General features: G+C 47.9%; 1 pseudogene; it reads right to left on the bottom strand.

Annotated features, from left to right (window-relative positions):
* Positions 1-9,144: 9,144 nt before the first annotated feature.
* Positions 9,145-18,037, bottom strand: LOC119109852 (cytochrome P450 2L1-like; annotated as a pseudogene).
* Positions 18,038-19,726: the final 1,689 nt, after the last annotated feature.

Genomic DNA, 19,726 nt, shown 5'->3' with positions numbered 1-19,726 from the left:
TTTCATTTTTCACTCCCACCCTAGTTCAGAGGCGATTCTAGCTCACTGCCCAAAACCCTCTGGTTCCTGAGTTATACGTCCGCAAAATTGCGAAAATAATTATTGGGAGACTACTTCAAAATCACCTTGGCATTGACGCCATCATAGAAACGTCATACGCTTGGCGTTATATTACAGGCTGCACCGGCAGGCTTATGGCCAAAACAGATTGGCCGCTGGTGCATTCGCAAGAGCGATGATGCGGCGCGTATGATACGAGCCGCGAAGGGTGGTTAGCTGTCGGTAAATATTTCGCTGCTAAATGCGTGTCGCGAAGGTAGGCGTGAGCACTTTCGGGTTGTGCGGAACCCGCCGCCAACGGATCGTTTTCCTTATTTCTAGACCATAGGTCAATGTTATTAAAGGAGAACGCCAGTGTCTGCAAAAAGCACAGCACCGAAAAAAGAACGGCAGCGTCCTGAATGTTGTAAAACAAGACGCGGACGGCAAAGCTGACATTTTTCTTCTGCTGGCGTTTTTTTTTCTTCTTTTACTGACGTACTCTTACAGACAGCTCCGTTGGCGCCTTGTGTACCGGAGCAAAGAGCCTTGCGCGGTCTTATGGGCTAGCAAGGCATTATAGAAAAGGAGAAATATCACAGTAATTTTAGATATACATTTTATTAGATATGTAACCAGCATTGTAGGACAAATTTAAACCTGGAAGAAAATAATTGTGTTCTAAAAATAAAACCTCTTAAGTTATATTTCCATGAACCCACGTTGGAGCATCGTTTTGAAAGGAGGTCACGGTGAAATGAAGTGTTGTAACCCAAAACCTGTGCGGAAATCGCGAGAAAACCCGCAATTTCATAGTCCCATGCGTTGAGCAAGTGTGGGATCGCACCTATTTGACATAAGTGTGAATCAGGCGCTTGAAATGGGTGTGATCATTGGTGGTGCGTGCCGGTGGCTTGTATTGATCTTGGTGTGATGGGGAGTGTGCGTGCAAGGTGTGTACTTCTCAGGGAGAACAATGGTTTGGTATTCTGCGAATCCAATGACTCCCAATAAAATGTGATATGCTGATACCTGCCTCTATCCTTAGATTTGTGTTTAAACGTGACAAGGTCCTGATGTCGGCAAGCTGATAGAAACACTAGCACCCATACCGCAGGGGTGTTCAAAGACAGTTTGCTACTTCATTATGATCTTGCCAACATTTGAACCTATTGAGGTATTACAGCATGTAATCAATCCATTGCATGTCATTATATTAGCAATGTATTTAGGCAGTAGGGACGGGTCAGTACAGTTCAATAATACTTTGCAAAGTGGTCTTTCACTTCAGGATTCTGAAAATATGGTGCTGTATTATTATGGATGCACACGGCTGTCCTGACAAATTTTGTACGCAAGCAAGCATTACCTGTGAGCCATCATTGTCATAGGCGCTGCATCTTGTGTGAACAAACAAGGACGGATTTCAAAATGACGCTCAGTCACAGTCGTGCTTACCTTCATTGCAATCGTCATTGTCAAAATTTCCACAACATGATTTGTTGCTGGTTACCTGCCACATTGCATTTGCCTTCACAGTCATGCAATGGTTGTTTGAAATGCTGCTGAGCATAAAATAGCGGAAAGCATTATATTTCAGACTGCAGCATGTACTAAAGACTGCGTTCCCTTGCCCCGCTCTGCCCCACTGGCCTGCTTTAAATTACCTCGTGGGTTTGGTGAGAGCAAGCTTTTATTATCAAGCTAAAATATACAGGGACTGGGAGGATAGGTTAGCGTGACCTGGCTGTGTGCCGGCCTTGCCTTCATGTGACGCCTTGCATTGCCTTGCCCTGCCGTACCCTGACGTGAGCGACCCTGCAAAGGCGCTGGTCAGTTTTACTAGCGGCGACCTCTCTCGTGCCAGTCCTTTTTGCGAGTTCATCCACGCCATCCATCCAGACCATCCACATCCACCTACCACAATCCACAGCAGCCTCGCGTCTTGGGGTCTGTGAGCGTACGAGCATGCCTGGTTCCAAACGGTTCGCCTCATGTTCTACCTCCAACGGAAAACGAGTCAAGATAGGTCGTGTCCACATTCGCCCCCCCCCCCCCCCCCGCACCATGGCAGCGCCGGCGTCAGTTCCCGTACCGCCCTCCCGGCCGCACGATGTCGCGACAAGACATTGCTTTGGCAACCGGCGGCCAATGGCTGATGTGTGACGTAGCCAGCCAAACGTGTGACGTAAGCAATTGCGGCTGCACGCCGGGCGGACGTCAGCGGCGCGCCGGCGGCCTCAGGGGAGACGCGAAAAGTCGCTGGTGTAAACTGGGCGTTATCTGCAAGGGCCTGGACTATTTACAGCAATGCCATCGCCGGCAAAGTTGTCGGGAAGGTCAGCAGGCCCGATGACGACCGTGCCGTTTCATCCGCTATGAAAAACGTTGACGAAACCAGAAACGGTTAGGCGGGTGGGCCAGCGTGGTCCCGGTAAGTCGATCGACGCGGTGGAGGGGACGCGTCTTCTGAGGCACGGCTGCTGCACGACACAAGTACAGCTCCGCCGTGCCCAGGGTATGACCCTCACGGCCACCTGCGCTGCAAATGAAGGCCGTTATATTTTTATTCAACAGAAAAGTTCGTTATAAGTTTTACGAGCACTGTAATCATTTTCCATGTCCATATTCGTAAACGCGAAATTCATGTAGTTTCCAACATAGTCGTCATATATTTCACTACGCCCTCTGCTGCAGTTGCAATCGTTCAAAACGTCGGGCTACATTAACCACTTGGCGTTTACCAGTCTGTAATCTTTGACCATGCTATTTCGGGCAACTTTAGGTTGCCTCCTCAATGACTGGTTTTACCTCAGCGACTCTAAGACCTGAGCAAGATCGCAATTAGCTCCCTGCGCGCCACACATCATCAGTCCGTTGCGCAACACACATGCAACACAACGCATCTCCACAGTTGGAGTGTTCAAGGACACAATCACACCAGCGCGTGTTAGATCTTGGCGCTCTATTTATGTTTGTAGCACGCGCCATGAGCGCTACGCCATCAGGGCGACAACGCCAGTTCCATGCCTCCGCGGTTGGCTCCACGGAGACTAGTGAATGCAGGATACGGGTAAAACCACCGGTTATACCTCTTGAAGCCGTCCTATGGCTGAAATATCAGCTCACGCTGTAGCCGGAAACACCGGGAACCATTCTAAATATATCCCAGTCGGGTAATCGTTGTCGCCATTTTTGCCTTCCCTCCCGATGCCACCAGGCTATTCAGTCCATGCCGTGGGTTTTCTGTCGCCAAGTGAGAGAAACTCGACGCATGACCAATTCCCATCAACGCTCATGAGCGACATTTCTCCAGTCTGCCTCTGGGTACGTGGATCTTAGGAATTTGAAACAGCTTCTTGCACACTCTAAAACTCCACGGAGGACCCTGCCGCTCAGGATTCCCTTGAGATCTGACTTACCGGGTTTTGGGCGAATGGACACTCAAATCTCCTTTCCGATTGGAAATTGCACCCCGCGCAATATAACCGCGCTGCCATGCATTCCGGACCACAAACCTTGTTTCCTAGTTCATGTCGGGAATACAAGAGTTTTTTTTTTTAAAGCCTGCCATACCTGCGTCTGCGTTTATCACTACGTATGTACACGTGACCGCTTGTATAAGGGCATAGCTTGTGTCTCTCACTGCGTGGTTGGGGATCGGCAACAGTCATGGTTTGACTTGACATACCAACTGTGTGACACGCGAACTGCGGCACGGAGTCCATTCATACCTCAAATGAAGAGTTGGTAAGATTCAGAGAACCTTGTGCGATCACCTGAGTCTTTGGCAAGCGGCTAGCATGTATAAGAGACGTCAAAGCACCAGCAACCGTGGCAGATGCCATAAGACGGGTGAAATGTACCTTGCTTTTGAACCACGTTTAGCACATGTGGGAAAAATCTAGATTTCTATCTGTGGCCGTACCAGCGTTCGAGAGATGTTACACACTTCGACTAAAACGCTGCACCATGTAATAAAGTGTTTATGCTACCTATCTAAGTGTGCTGAAAGCAACACAAAAAACGGTCACAAAGGGACGCACCGTTGTCAGCACACCTCGAAAACCTGACTTCCCCTGTTTAAATTGAACTTCATGAAGCTGTGCGACACACAGTTGCAGCTGAGAATCGCTTTCGTATTTTTCCGGTATGAGCAAAACGTGGAGCTTTGGTAGCATCGGACATTTAAAGGGTACGTTTGACATTTTGAGATATTCAAGCAAGCGTCATATATGACGAAACAAGCGCACTTGAAGCTTTTGGCACACTTGTACGCAAATAAGACTGCTCTAGACAGTTTTGACTCGGTAGGAGCATATTCACTAAACGGAGAAATATTCTCTGTTTAGTAAATACAAGCGTTTGCACGCTTGCTTCATCGCGCTAGGTGAAAAACTTAGAAATTTCAATAGTGTATGTTTTGCAGTTTAAATCGCGTTTCTAAGTGCCCTGGTTGCCGAGATATGGCGCAAAACGCGAAAGACTCGGCCACAGGCCGCGCGCGGCGCTGGCGCCCCTGACGGCCGCCGACAGGAAAGAGCGCACTTGCCTGCGGTTTCCGACACAGACAAACGTGTTCCATGGGACCGGCGATTAATCGTGGGATGTGACCGGTGATCCTTGCGCCTTGCATCAGCTCTCCGCCTTTGAATGATGGCAGCACGCACTCTCGTTGTATCAAACAACATTGTATTGCATCGAACATTCAAAAACGGTCGGTAGCGGCCAAATCAGTTTTCCTGGCTCAGACACAAGTGGCGCTGCAATCTATACCACGTGATTGTCCGTTCGATTCCCCATCAGTGCATGCTTCCGCCGAGTGCGCCCCGTGCAGAGGTGCAGCACAAAACGTGTAGAACTATGGAAAAATGCAAAATTCAACATCTTAAATAAAAGTCATCCATCATCATGGACTTAGACGTCTTGGTTGCCGAGATGTAGCGTAAATTGTGAAAAACGGCCGGTAACGGCCAGATCTATCCTGTTGGCTTGTGCACGCGTTACACACAACACGTGCGACATGACAATTCATGCAACGTCACTGTCTGTCCGATTTCTTATCAATGCATGCCACACCCAGCGGCTCCGTACCCTGGGTGACGAGATGTGGCACAAAACGTGTGAACCCGTGGAAAAGAGCAAAGGCCATCTTCCTCGCTCGTGTGTGCCCGACACGTGTAACGTGCAGTCCCGCACTTGTGACACCATGGGATTTTCCGTTCAATGGCCTATCGCAGCATGACAGTCTCTTATTGCTACGTGCCATAAGAGCGGTAATCCCGCGTAAAGCGTAAAAATGGACGAAAACGGCAAAAATATCTTCGCGGCTAATGGACACTTGTCACATGACACGTGCAGCATCACATCGTACGCGTTTGAATGATTGCTCGTTAGATCGCCTATCGGAGCATGTTAGTCTCGACATACTTTATTCCCTGGTTTCTGAGAGATCACAAAAACGTAAGCCCCTCAAAAGAGCAAAAACGTGTAAATGCATAACTCAACACGCGGGCGCCATCACATGTAACACATGTCACCACACATTATCATCTCGCACCTTCCATTCATAATCGAATCACGCCAATCCCGAGTGTGTTCGTGTCATGGGCACTGAGATGTGGCACAAAACGTGCAAGCCCGTGCAAGAGAGCAAAATCCATCTGTGAGCCCGTGCCACGTGATAAGTGTGACCGTATCATTTCGCATGGTACACCACCATTTCCGTGTCGCTGCAATCCACCGTTGTTGAGATGTTGGTGCGAGATGGCATAATCGGTCGGAGGCAATTCATTACGGCTGCCAGTCCCGCGATTCACGGCCGTTTAACCTTGAGGCGACCTTCGGCATCGGCCGACGCCGGACGGAGCCGTTCGGTCGCGGCGTAAAAAGCCGCCATGCAACCCATTAATCTGGGCTCATTTGCGAGCGACGTATGTCAATATATGATCAACAACAGTATGGTATAGAGGGAGAATGAATTGGCTAACACGCTGCTGGAGTTTTCAATTCCAAATCATGAATAGTTTTGACGGTAGCAGCCTGCATATTCGGCACCGATTTTTAAAACATGGCATCTTGCAATTTGTCCTGCAATTCTCAGCGCAACGGTGCGTTGCACAAACTCGCGATGCGACTGAAAGTGTAGCCCCGTCAATTGTGAATGTTGGGAAACAAAATCCACACCTGTACGTGCACTGCAAGCACAGCGACCATCACACACAGCGTGACGTCGACCGCCCGGGCCGATCGACATTGTGCTTGCAGGTAGCCCGTCTCCCGGCACACAGCCGGACGAACTGATGGAACACTTTGATTTTTGATTTTATTCGTTTGAGGTGTTTCAGCTCTTTCGGGCCAGTTCATGCCTGAGATACATCATTTCAAACAAGCATTGTAATTGTAAGAAAGGAGAAAAATGATACCTTCCTTTTACCTTGCGTTAAGCAGGCCGATAAGTTTGAGGGAATTGAAAAGCAATTCAAGCAAGGAGGATGGGCATCGCCAAACATACTTTTTAAAGAAAATTCAACGTCGTGTCGATGACAGTAGGCTTTCACGCCATTACGTTGTTGATATTTCATGCACTGAATAATTAGATGCTTAACCGAAAGTGGATGATCACACGGCTGACAGCGGGGACGAGGTTGACGTAGATAAATTTAGCCACGTGTGAATGTAGTGTGTCCAATTCTTAGACGAGCCAGCACCTTTTTCTCTAAACAGTCTTAACGGTGTGCTAATCGCCAAGGAGAAATGTCTGGTTTAATACCATGAAGTTGTGTTCTGTTTGCATCGGTCCATTGTCGTAGCCAAAAATGTTTTGTCAGTGTGCGAATCGAAGATTTCGTAGATGCATGATCAACGGGGATCCCTATGATGTAAGAGGCTGTCAAAGCTTTCTTGGCTAGTTGATCAACCCGCTCCTTCCCCGCCATACCTGTGTCCTGGAACCCACAAGAATGTTATGTTCATGCTCCGTGTGTGTAACGTATGGTAGAGGTCAGGGAGGTTAGGGATGTTAACAAGGAGGTGGTGGTTGAAGTCTGGGTCGACAAGTGATTGTACAGCCGCCTTAGAATCACAACAGATCACCTTTGTCTTCGTTGCATGGGTGTGTTGTTGAACATGCTGTAACGCAAGAGAAAGAGCAAATAGTTCATCCAAATAAGGTGTCATCTGGTAACTGATATTTTTATGGTAATGTTAATTGCAAACTACTGCACGTCCGGTGTGGCCATTGGCCTTGGTGACCAAGTGAGAGAACAACAAAAGGACAGCACAAACATGTGTGTTCGAAACGAGAGCGAACGGAAAAGCGACGAAAACGACGGTGTAAATAGGACTCCGTGGCTGAAAGCCGCAACAGGAGCAACCGCTTCCATCAGAAAATGTCTCGCCAGTCGGCCGTAGCCAGCGAGTGGGTCGACGATGTCTGATCTGATGGAACGCCAGAATGCTATATATGTGAAAATGTGGGCCGGCGAAATGAACAAAGTCAAAATCCAGCCGCGCGAACGGCTATTTCGACCTTTAACGCCCATGGTGTACGCCGGGAACCGGGCAAGCAATTTGCCGTCGTCGCGGCGAAAAAGCCGTCATGCAATGACTTAGTCTAGGCTCATTTGCGAGCTACATGCGTCAAAATGTTGTCAACAAAATGGTTCGGGCAGAGAATGAATCGGCCAACACGCTGATATTGTCTTCAACGCTGAATCACGAACAGTTTTGACCGCAGAGGCTTGTATTTGGCGACGATTTTTAAAACTTGGCCCTTTGCAAATTGTATTACAATTCACAGCGCAACGGTGCGTTGCAGAAACTTGCGATGCAACTGAGAGTGAATTCGCTCAAATTGTAAATGCTGGGAAACAAAATTCACGTCTGTGCGCGCACTGGGTTCCGAGATGTGACCCAAAACGCCAAAACCCGTCAAAAAACGACTGATCCCATCTTTTCAGCGCGTGTGCACGTGCTACGTATTACGTGATGCCATAGAATCACACCAGTACGATGGGCCATTCAATGTTCTATCGCAATGCGCAAGTTTCATGTCGCTGCAACCCTTGGTTATCGAGATATGGCTGCGGGAAGCGAAGCGTCTCGAGCCGTCGGCCCGATGGCTTGAAATCGGCGTCGAAGGTCTTGAACCTATGGGTTTTTTGCGCTCGTTTTTCGCTCAGCACGCGCTCATTTTTGTGAAATGCAGGATTTTGGCGGGACACTTCGTGCTGAAAATTTCATGGGAACACACACACGCACGCACGCACGCACGCACGCACGCACGCACGCACGCACGCACGCACACGCACACGCACACGCACACGCACACGCACACGCAAACGCACACGCACACGCACACACACACACACACACACACACACACACACACACACACACACACACACACACACACACACACACACACACACACACACACACACACACACACGCACACACGCACACACACACGCACGCACACATTGTTCCTTTATTATAACGCTGATGATGATGATGATCCTGTTCCTAAATACGTCACTGTTTCATTACGTCATCGCGGCGTACACAACATTGATTGAGAACCAATTGATGGCCGCTATATCTCGAAATCGTGCCAACGAACGCCAATTATGAATGGCTCGACCATCACATTTTTTTGCCTTCATCGCCGCATAGATAATGGAATGGCAGTAGTTTAATGTGGTTATCGTGAGGTCATGAGTGCCAAAATGACATTGAAATACCTTACCCAACAAGAATGTTTATTTGAGTGGGCGCATAGCTCAGAAACTAGACGGGTTTATATCTTAAGAAGGGCAGGGTTGTGAGCTGCACCGAATAGTCTTCAAAATGGCTATTCCAGTTCACGACCCACACAAATGTGGAAGACCCTCTATGATGACTGAATAAGAGAGGCATTAATGATGAATGGCAAACATCTCATCCTTTGGCCAACCACAGGCCGGGCACAAGGAGCAGTGCACCCAATGCATTTTTGGCGTAATCTCACATTTTATGCGTAATTGCAAATAAAGTGTTTCACGTCATGGCGGGTCTGACATGAATCGCGTGCAATGCATGCCTGCACTCGAGGTGGTTTCCTCTGGTTGTTCAGCCGAAATACCGCATGGCATGACTTGCTCATGCCGGTCATGAATCAAAACAACACAATGATGATAGGTGATGCTACGCGATGTCTGCGGCTTTGACGTGCCATAGTGGGAGCGTGCAACTATGCGATAAAGGAGGCACCCTTTGGTGGGGTTTTATTTTTGCGTCACACTATATTTTAAGCCCATTTCGCTCTGGATCACAACAAAGGCGCGTGTGGGTCTTTTTGTCTCATCTTAGTATGTGGAAGATCGGGATATAAAAACGCTGCAGAAAACTAGACTGACTTTTTGTATCATGGCTTTATTTTCTCGAAAGCAAATCATTGAATTTCCGTTCCACGATAATCATTTTAAACGCAAGCGGCAACAAAAACATACATACACACTGTACTTACATACTAGTTATCTGTGACTCATTCATTGCAAGCTCATTAGTTCTACACCTACGCCCACGTCAAACCAGTCGGTGCTACCCACGTCAGTCCACAACACCTACCCACGTCAGCTCACAATCAGAACCGTTGTCTTACAATTTGAGTTACAAGTTGAGTTTCGATCAATATCAGCGGGTCACTGGGCAGAGGGGAGGGGCGGGGTCCGTGGGCGTACGGTGAGCCAGCGAGCTCGGACGATTTGCCCTGTGACGCCACTTCGGAAACAAAATAAGATATAATATTGCGTTGACATCCCTATCAAAAAACAAAACCAAACTCAAAATTAAGCGGACCCACATTTATGTTCTGAAGTGTCGTAAGGATAAAAATGGTGGCCTGCCGCTTAAATTCTTCACATGTGCACGTCCCTCAGATTCTCGCCGGCGCGGACTGGTGTTAATCGTCGCGGCGTATCAAATATAACACCCACCAACAGCTTATCTAAGTTGTAGGGAATCTAAAACGTCAGCGTTAGTGCATGCAACCCGTTTTGGTAACGGACAGTCATTGCGCTAAAAGTGTTGGTCACTGAAAGTTGAAAAAGTCCCCCTCATGCAATCAAATGAAAGGGCATCGTTTCATACGTCTTCCAGGATTCACTAATTTCCCACGTGTGGGTGGCAGCCCTTCGTGGCGCGCAAGGATCAAATGTATCATAGCGCACAAACAATTGCGCGCGTGTGCCCCGAATTTTGGGATGGCGAGGGCAGCCGCTTCCCTGCCCCTCGACGTCCCTGCGCCTCAGCGCCTTTCCGAGATGAGCTTGTATGGTTTGGGATTGCGAAGGAAGGAGCCTGCCGGGTCTTCGCCCAAGTCGTGGGTGAATCCTTCTGGCCAGTGGAAGGTGAAGGCCTGCACGAAACAGGTAAGGAAGAGAAACAGCTCTGCTCGCGCCATGCTCTCGCCCATACACTGCCTCTTGCCCACTGAGAACGGCATGACGTTCTTGTCCGGCTGGAACTTGCCGTCGGCGTCCAGGAAACGCTCGGGGCGGAACTGCAGCGGCTCGGGGAACAGCCGTTCGCTGTGGTGTACGCTGTGCACGTTAGCGATGATCTGGACGCCGGGTGGCAGCCGGTATCGTCCAACATCAACAGGCGCCATCGACTGGTGCATCAGGAGCAGGGGTGCGATGTCGGCCAGTCGCTGCGTCTCCAGCAGCACGGCCTCGACGTACGGAAGACGCGACCTGTCCGAGAGGGACGGCAGCCGCTGCCGGCCCACCTGGCCGTCCAGTTCGGCCTGCAGACGCCGCTGCACCTCCGGGCGGCTGCACAGGAAGCAGAATGCCCAGCGCAGCGTGGTAGCTGTCGTGTCGTTGCCGGCGAGAAACAGGTCCATCACCGGGATGAGCAGGTGCCAGTCGGTCAGCAGGTCCGGTCGTTTCCGCTGCTCTTGAAGCATAGCCTCAATATAGTCACGAGGCTCACTGGACACGTCAAGATCATCCCTATGTTGTTTGATGGAGGGCATGAATGCGTCTTCTACTAAGTTGTCAAATTCCTTCTCGATCTTTGCCCTGTTGAAAACAAAGCTTGGCAGCACGTTGCAAAGCCATGGAGCGGTATCAAGAATGTCCATGCGCTGGGCGATGTCGGCGCCTTCTGTCAGTTTATTGATAGTGTTCACGACCTTGGTGTCTGTGAGGCTCAGCTCCTCCGACGCGACCAGCTTCCAGATGATGTTGACCACGGCGATGTTCAGAGATGAGTCAAAAGTAAGCTCAGAGCCGCAATTCGGCGCCAGAATCTCGTCCATGTAACTGGTGATCTGCCCATGCATGTACTCTTCCAGCTTGGACTTTCCCATGCCCAAGTTGCGCAGGTGATGAAGCGTGAGACGTCTTGATTTCTGTCATAGCTCACCCTGAGAAGAAACAAGCCCCATTCCTCTCCCTACGAACTTGAAGAACTCAGTGTCAGGTCGACTGCTGAGCTCAGGTCGGCTGAAGGCCTCTCGGATCAAGTCGGGATCGCTGATCACAACCTGGTGCAGGACGCCCATCTTGACATGATAGATATCACCATACATCTTGGCCCATCCGGCATAGGTGTGGTGGGCGTGCTTCAAGTCCATGGAGAACAGGTTTCCTACCCATGGCATCAGTGGTGGCCCTGTAAAACAGGAGGGTCGATGTCTCAAAACGGAAAAGTCGCACATAAATTATGGTTTTAGTTCACTTCCCCAAATTTTCGCATGGTTGATCACACAATCGACCTTCTATTGATGGTTCCACTTCACCTTTGTTTGACCAATTTGCATCCCATAGTGGGATACCACTGAGGTGGGTAGTGAGGAATACCTGAGATACTGAGCTACAGATTCCCAAGCCCGCGAAGATGTGCACTGTTCTGGGAGATTATGTTAAGGCCACCCAGGAAGTAGCGACGCCATCGTGAGACCATTAAAATCCTTCTATAGAGATGAAGAAAATCTTTAGATTTACCGGATATGGTCGCTGACAAGACGGACACTTTTCCGATCTAATTAGCGACAAAATTGCCAAGATGGAATTAAATTTCAACAGACCAGATGATATTAAAACAAACCTTTTTAGTTAAACGAAACCCAAAGCATGCTTGGGATGCTTTGTATTGGTCTGTACTAGCTAACGCTTGCTGGGTGAGCTTGAGTAGGGCACATGTCGAAGCGGTGACTTTTCGCTGCATGAGCAAGTTGAGCCACAAAATTGTGTCAAACATAGTAGGTTTAATCAAGAGAGCAGTTTGCAGGTGATAGAAATATGCTACAAACTAAACTATGTTAGTGCCGACGTGACAGGTAAGTGGTGGCACATTGCTCTTCCAATGCCTCTCAGATCAGTGCTTTTCACGGATTTTTCAGCCAAGTCATTTCACACACACTAAACAGCACAAACTACGAATTAACTAGGCATTTTGTTAGTCGTAGAAATCGTGGCTGGCCACAGCATCTTGCGACGAACGTAATCAATTTGCCACGCGGCATTTTAAAACGTCGTGTCATTTGAGACAGCTCGCCACGCAGTGCTGCTCGAATGCTCGCCACATAATACTGAAATGATTTCAATACAAGGCTGCAGGGCTGTGGGCTGCTGCTCATTGCCTTCGTGTCGTTAGAAGTTGACTGGCTTGAAAAAAAAACATAGACAATCGTCAGTTTTTTTAAGGTGCTGTGCGTCGTTTTCTAAGGACATAGGCATGGGAACCGGGGGGGGGGGGGGGGGGGCAGAGGGCACGGCCCCCCCACTTTTCAAGGTGGGGGGGCAGCAATGTTAACTGCCTTTACTTAAAACTTTACGGATTGAGGTTGCATTTGGCTTACTTTTGCACTGCATTAAACATGCATGCCGATTTACTTAATTCACCAGCCATCTCCCTTAAGATGCGTGACCTTTTTCGTTTCCTCATTGGCCATCACTTAGCGTTACAGCCACAAGACCCGGGAAGCACGGCCTGGACACTGCAACGCCGGGCGTCGAGGCTGTTATTGCTATGACTTGCGAGCACGCATGTTCAGCACCATATTACGCAGTTTTCTTATCTGTTATCAACTCTGACAGGACCTTGAGCATTATAAGACGAACATGGGCTAGCCATGAAAATACAAATAATGAACCCCATTTCATCTGCAAACTACAATCAGGAAGAACTCAATATCTCTGAAGGACACAAAAAAAACATGAAACTCGAGTCTATGTGAGAACTATCGGACTGCCTGCGGTGATCAGGGATGTTGTTGCGTCAATGAGGGTCCCTGAGCTGATCCGGGGCTAGCTGCGCGGGTCAGAAGGCCTGCGATGGTGTGGTATAAGGGAAGATAATTCGGGAAAAATACTGTTGCTGGTGTCCAACACATGTTTCATACACCATGTAGAAGTAACGCTGGTCCAAAAGTATGCAAAAAAGTAGCCACACGATCAGCTCACAGTCAGTCAGCAGTCAGAACATATGAGAGATGTGCCTTATTTTGTGGCTTGATTCTTAAAAGAGAATCTCCAGTTTTATGGATTTTGTCACATTGTTTCTACCAGTCTCAAGCTACCGAATTGGTTTCCGCCTGAAATGCTGCGACAAGTCTTATTTCTTGAAAGGCTGTCAGTGAAATGAAGGCGCATGAACAATCTGGCGCACTGTGAGCCATCGATCCAGTTTCAAAATTTTCACCAGCTTATATGCATCCCGTATTTTGGCATCTACACTGTGGAGGCAAATGCTTCCTTAATGACCCAAAATGCCTACCCGCTCGTGGAATTTCGTCTGCCCAGGAAAGATAATGGACGAATAACCTAGGGAAGCTGGATAGCCTTACTTGCCAAATGGCAAATGAGTCGAATTGGCAAGATTGTGCACCAGTGATGAACAGCTCTAGATGCATAGCTAGCATAGCAGCCATGACATTTGAATAAAGAGCGATAACAATCTCCATCCCTACCACCCTCCACCCGCCCGGTCATCGGGCACGCTTTCCAGAAAAAGTTCCTGAAGTACACTCTGAGCTCGGCCCCCCACTTTTGAAACGTTCCTACGCCCACGTCTAAGGATTTACCATGGAGGGAGTCGCTGGTAATAGAGTAAAAAAGCCCAGCCGATCTAGGAGGCTTGTTGTTTGTGGAGGCCCATTCCGCAGCTTCAGAGGTCAACGGAGGATACTGGAGCGAACATTTCAAGGATTCATCTGGGGCTCCCTGCTTCTATGAGGAACAGCGGCTTAAAGGCAAAAGGCCGAGCATCGCTGATATAGGCTTTCACAATGCCCGTCACACTTAATACTTAGCGAACTAACCGGTGCCCAGGCCTGAGATCGAACGCCTTTCACTGTCATTATATGGTATATAGAGCTAAATGAAGGCGATGATGTTCAAAAATTCCGTTTGTACTTGCTGATACCAATATTACACGGGTTTGGCAAGGACTAATTGGGATCACGTCATGAAGCGCGTGGCCTGCACCAATGTTACGCGAAGATAGTGATGGTCGCAAATACTTTCGACGGATCGCACGATGACGCCACACAACCAAAAAATACATACGGGTGAGGGGGAGGGCGGAGGAAGCAGAAAAACACAGACCCTGCCTCTGAAGTGCAATTAAATCAGTTTTCCCCCAGATTCGACGCACTCTCCTTTGAAAGCTGGGAGCACGGGCATAGGTTATAAAAATCAAATTTGCCAAAGCCAATGATCGAAAGCCACACTGATCGAAAGCCAATCGGCTTTCGATCAGTGTTGTGCATGGCACGATGAAAATTACTCTGAACAACATTTGTCTGCTTTAAAAACATGTACCTCAACACGTCAATGTGTCACTGCAGCATGAAATATTTGTGTAACGTTGAGGTTCTGTCAAACTGCGCGTGCGACATTGCGACACTAGCACTTGACTGTAGAACTTATATTTTCCGACGGGTGGTCTCTCGCTGTGCTGTGTCTTTGCTAATCTACATATCGTGCTGTGCTTGTGTATTGGCCCTTCATCGTAGTGTTCTTGCATATTCATTTATGAAATTAAGGGAATCACTTGTATTCATGTGCTCGGTTATAGCGCTATTAATAAGATATTCAACTACTAATCTTATTTCCAAATGATAGTATTGCTTAGGAACTACGTCCAACTTCTTATCTTGTGTAGCACAAGACGCGAATCGGTATTAAAACTTGCACAGCCTGGTCAACATCGACTGACAGCCGATGGGCGCCCATTTTAGTTGGAAGTCGTACTCATGAACGCCAGAAAGGAGCGGCTTGACGATTACACTCCTCTTGGTCTTGAACGCTGCATGACCAATCGGGTCGCCGAATTTGAATGACGTTTCCATGGTGTTAGGTATGCCGGAATGACCTTGGAAAAGTTTTCACAAAGAGTCTTCACGTCTTTGTGGATGTATAGATCCGAAACCAGAGGATTTTAGGTCCTCAGGCGGACAGGGCTGTGGACTGAACCGAACGGTCTTCAAAAGGTTCATTTCAGTTGAAAACCCATACAAATGCGGCACATCTTTTAAAGGGAATGTGTCACATTTGAAAATATCAAATACAGCATCAGATATGATGAAACAATCTGACTTAAATTATCGGTAAACTTTTAAGAGGAAAGACTGTTCAAGACGACGCCACTTTTTTGTAGTAAATATGCTCCCCGATACGTCATTGTTTGATAACGTGATCTCGAAATCGTGCTCACGAACGCCAGATGTGAACGACTCCAATATTACACTTTTCTCCGCCTTGCTCGCCGCATGGGCTATGGAAAGGCAGGATGTTGGTGACGGTATTGTGACGTCACGAATGCCAAGGTGATCCAGAAGTACTGTCTCCGAAATTCTCTCCATTTTCGCGGTGTGTAACTCAAAAACCAAAAGAGTTTAGGTGTTAAGACGGGCAGGGCTGTGAACTGCATCAAAAGGTCTTTAAGGAGGCCATTTCGGTTGAAAACCCTTACACATCGGGATCACTCCCTTCCAGGTTTCCGAATGTTTGTTAGTTGTTTGGTTATTTATATACCTTTGTTGAAGTTCCTGCATGCACAATACACATCATCTCTCACGTATGGGTAATCCATTTAAATATATGCCAAAGAGTATAACATTCTAGTCGCTCGAAAATTCCGAGTATGGCCGGATGAATTTGAATTCGGACGGCAGGATCTGAAAAAACCGGCATATGACGCAGACACGCAAGTTTTCCGAAGCGGCTCGTCCAACCGCCTTGGAACCTTCATCAATCGATTACGTGCGATAAGGTGAGTCATGGGGGACAAAATGGATATGTGACCTGAGGTCAAACACCTCGAAAACGTGAAGGGAAAAATTTACATGCAAATGCAGACATCTCAGATCTCAGAGCTTACTGGACCGATCGCCGTAAAACCTTCCCCATTGGATAGCCCATGCCTGATCCCCTCTCTTAATTCAAATTTGGTGACCCTATATCAGGTCAAGAGTAGTCAATTTTCACAATGTCCAAAATTGCTGCTTGTGGACCACTTAAAGCTCAAAATCTATCACGCCCATGACTGTCAAACCTTACCATTCTGCACGCCGTCTACCCAAAGTCTTTTCCAAAGTCAATCCCAAAGTCTTTGCAAAAACTATAAGCATGGTACCGCTTATAATTATGTCTTTCCTTTATCCTTGTTCCCAAGAAAAAGTGCAGCTTGGTTGGGCTGGCCTTATGAGGTTGAATAACTCCTCAGCGGAGGCGTTAATCGTGGTGACACCAAGCTCAGAGCATGATGTTCAGCACACCTCCACTACGGAGAAATTCAATCTCATAAGGCCAGCCCAATCAAGCTGCACATGTTTTTTTTTGGGGGGGGGGACGAACACAAAGAGAAAGACAATTATAAGTGGCACCATACTGCAATTTTCAACAGAGAATTAGGGTAGATGGCGTTCTGAGTGGTAAGGTTTGGCAGCTACCCGCGTGATAGATTCAGAGCTATAATTGACTGCACGAAGCAAATTCAGACTTTGTGAAATTTGACGGATTTTGACCTGACCCAGGGTTACCAAATTTGGAACCGCAAACAGGGAATCAGGTGTGGGGCATGCATCGGTGAAGGTTTGGCAGTGATCGACTCGGTAGGTTTTGAGCTATGAGGTATCTGCAAGAAAGAATTTCGGATTTTGTGAAATTTGACGACCTTTAACCTGACCTAGGGTCATCAAATTTGGAACTGCAAACAGAGAGTCAGGTATGGGGCATGCAGTGGTGAAAGTCCCACAGTCATGGGTCCCGTAAGCTCTGAGATCTAAGCTGTCTGCATTTGCATGTAAAGTTTTCCCTTCACATTTTCGGTGCTTGACCTCAGGTCAGATCTCGATATTGTCTCCCCATGACTCACCGCACGGCACGGAATCTATCGGAACAGGTTTTAAAGCGATCGGACGAGCCGTTTCGGAAAATTTGCGTGTCTGCGTATTGCCGGTTTTTTAGGCCCTTCCAATCGGGCTACTGGGCCGCTAGGTTTCCAGAATCTCTCAAATGGCAACTCTAGTCACTTAAATGCAGGGGCAGGGGAATTTTACGCAAAGCTATCGAACTCAAAGCGCGCATATTTATGCTTGCTAAGACTTTGTTGGCTTAGGTCTGGATTTAGACAGAGGTTTAGACGCACACACTGCTCTTTTCGGACGCCTGTTAATTGTACGTGGCGTCATCTAAACGCAACACAAACGTTGACACGAACATGGCAAGTAATCCAGCACGCAATTCGTTACGTGGGCCTCACGTTCACTCACCGTGTGGACTCCAGGCCGGTCGCCTGGTTGACCTCCAGGCCCACAGCAGGACAGCTGCCAGGACGAGCACCAGCCAGAGGTACATCTTTTCGACCGCACTTGACGGTGTTCCTCTAACACAGTGCAAACAGTAGACTGCGCAGCCGGACTACCGCCAATCTCGACTCCGCCTAGCGGTCTTGAAATCGGTGCACCCTGACGGGCTGCAACCCGGCTGGCGAGTGGCTGTTATGTCGCTGCTCCTCACTATTTGCAGCGTCATACGGACCAGCATTTATGTTTGGACGCATGCTTACCGAATGACGTCTGCCCTGATTGAGGGGCGTAGCCAGGCGCACCTAGTTCGGCACATTCCACACCAGCCGCTCACAGAAAGGATTGCTGTTCTTGTTTGTTGGTGCTGTCAGGCGCGTCGACTGAAATGGTCATTTTTATCCCAGGGGATTACTGTTCGCTGATAGGTATTCAGTAGATTTGTAAATATTCGGGTCACTCAGAACGTCGTAGCACGGTCCTATAGATCTATAGGTAAGATACGAAGTACAATAGGCGTTCATGATTGCAGGCTCTAAACGTGTTGCATTGAGTGTGCATTTCCCACCCCATTTCATTCGAGGACATTTCCTATTAAAAGTATTAAATATGAATACACAAACTTTGTAGCAAGGTCCTGCTGATGTGGGAAACCATAATAAAGTAATAATATTCCTGGTATAGTTCTAAAACCAGATGCCATATCTGAATTAAGTATTCAAATATCAGTTTCAATGTTTCCGGATGCTACGAATTATTGAAAGACAAGTTATGTCCAGGGGCTGAGCCTCCAACAACAGTTTTATATGTTAACCCTTCATGGAACGAGCCCAAAATCGACATTACAAAGGCTTTTCAAACCCGTAAAATCTGGAGCACCACGTACACTTTGTTATTGGTCTTTGCCAGAGGTCAACAAGTTTCCGACAAAAATGGACACTTTTGCGAGCAAACTGATGGCAAAATTGTCAAACGGGAACAACTGCAACAGATTAACTTATATTGCGACGAACAATCTCATTTAGACAGAACTCAGTACTTTGCCAGGCCTTAATAAGGGCAGGGCTGTGAACCCCGCCGAATGACCTTCAAGATGGCTCTTCCATTTCAAAACTCCCTACAAATGTGGAACACTCTTTCATTACTGAATAAGAAAGGCATTGGTGATGAGTGGCAACCGCCTGATACTTGGGCCAATCACAGGCCAGGCTTTGGGAGCTGCATAGCCAAGACTTTTCGGCTTAATTTAACATTTCATTCGTAACTGGTAATTAAGTGCATCAGATCGTCGCGGGCCTGACATGAATCACGTGCGACGCATGCTCACACTAAATGTCTCTCGGGCTGTTCAGCCGAGATACCGCATGGTATGACTTGCTCGTGCCGACAGTGAATCAAAACAACACAGTGATGATGGTTGATGATGTGCGATGTCTGCGGTTTGAACGCGCCATAACAGAAACGTGCACGTATCCGATAAATAAGGCACTCTTTGGTGGTGTTATGTTTTTCGCGTCACAGTATATTCTGCGTGCATTTGGAACTGGACCATAAAAAAGAGCGGCTGGGTCATGGTCGTCTCACCTTAGTGCGTCGAAGATCGGGGACATGAGAAACGCTGCATAATACTAGACTGAATCTTTATGTTATGACTTTATTTTCTCGAACGCAAATCGTTCAACTTTGCTTTGACATAATCATCTCAAGTGCAAGCGGCGACAAATGCATACATACACGTTGTATGTACATATTAGTCATCTACGACTCATTCATTGCAAGCTCATTAGTCCTACATCTAGGCCACGTCAAACCAGTCAGAGCTTCCCACACAGGGCCATCACAACACCTACCTACGTCAGCCTACAATCAGAGCTGCACTAGTCTTAC

This window comes from Pollicipes pollicipes, unplaced genomic scaffold (genome assembly GCF_011947565.3).
Source record: "Pollicipes pollicipes isolate AB1234 unplaced genomic scaffold, Ppol_2.1 Scaffold_2555;HRSCAF=2994_pilon_pilon_pilon, whole genome shotgun sequence".
Taxonomy (NCBI): domain Eukaryota; kingdom Metazoa; phylum Arthropoda; class Thecostraca; order Pollicipedomorpha; family Pollicipedidae; genus Pollicipes; species Pollicipes pollicipes.
This window is presented reverse-complemented; position numbering and strand designations above follow the sequence as displayed.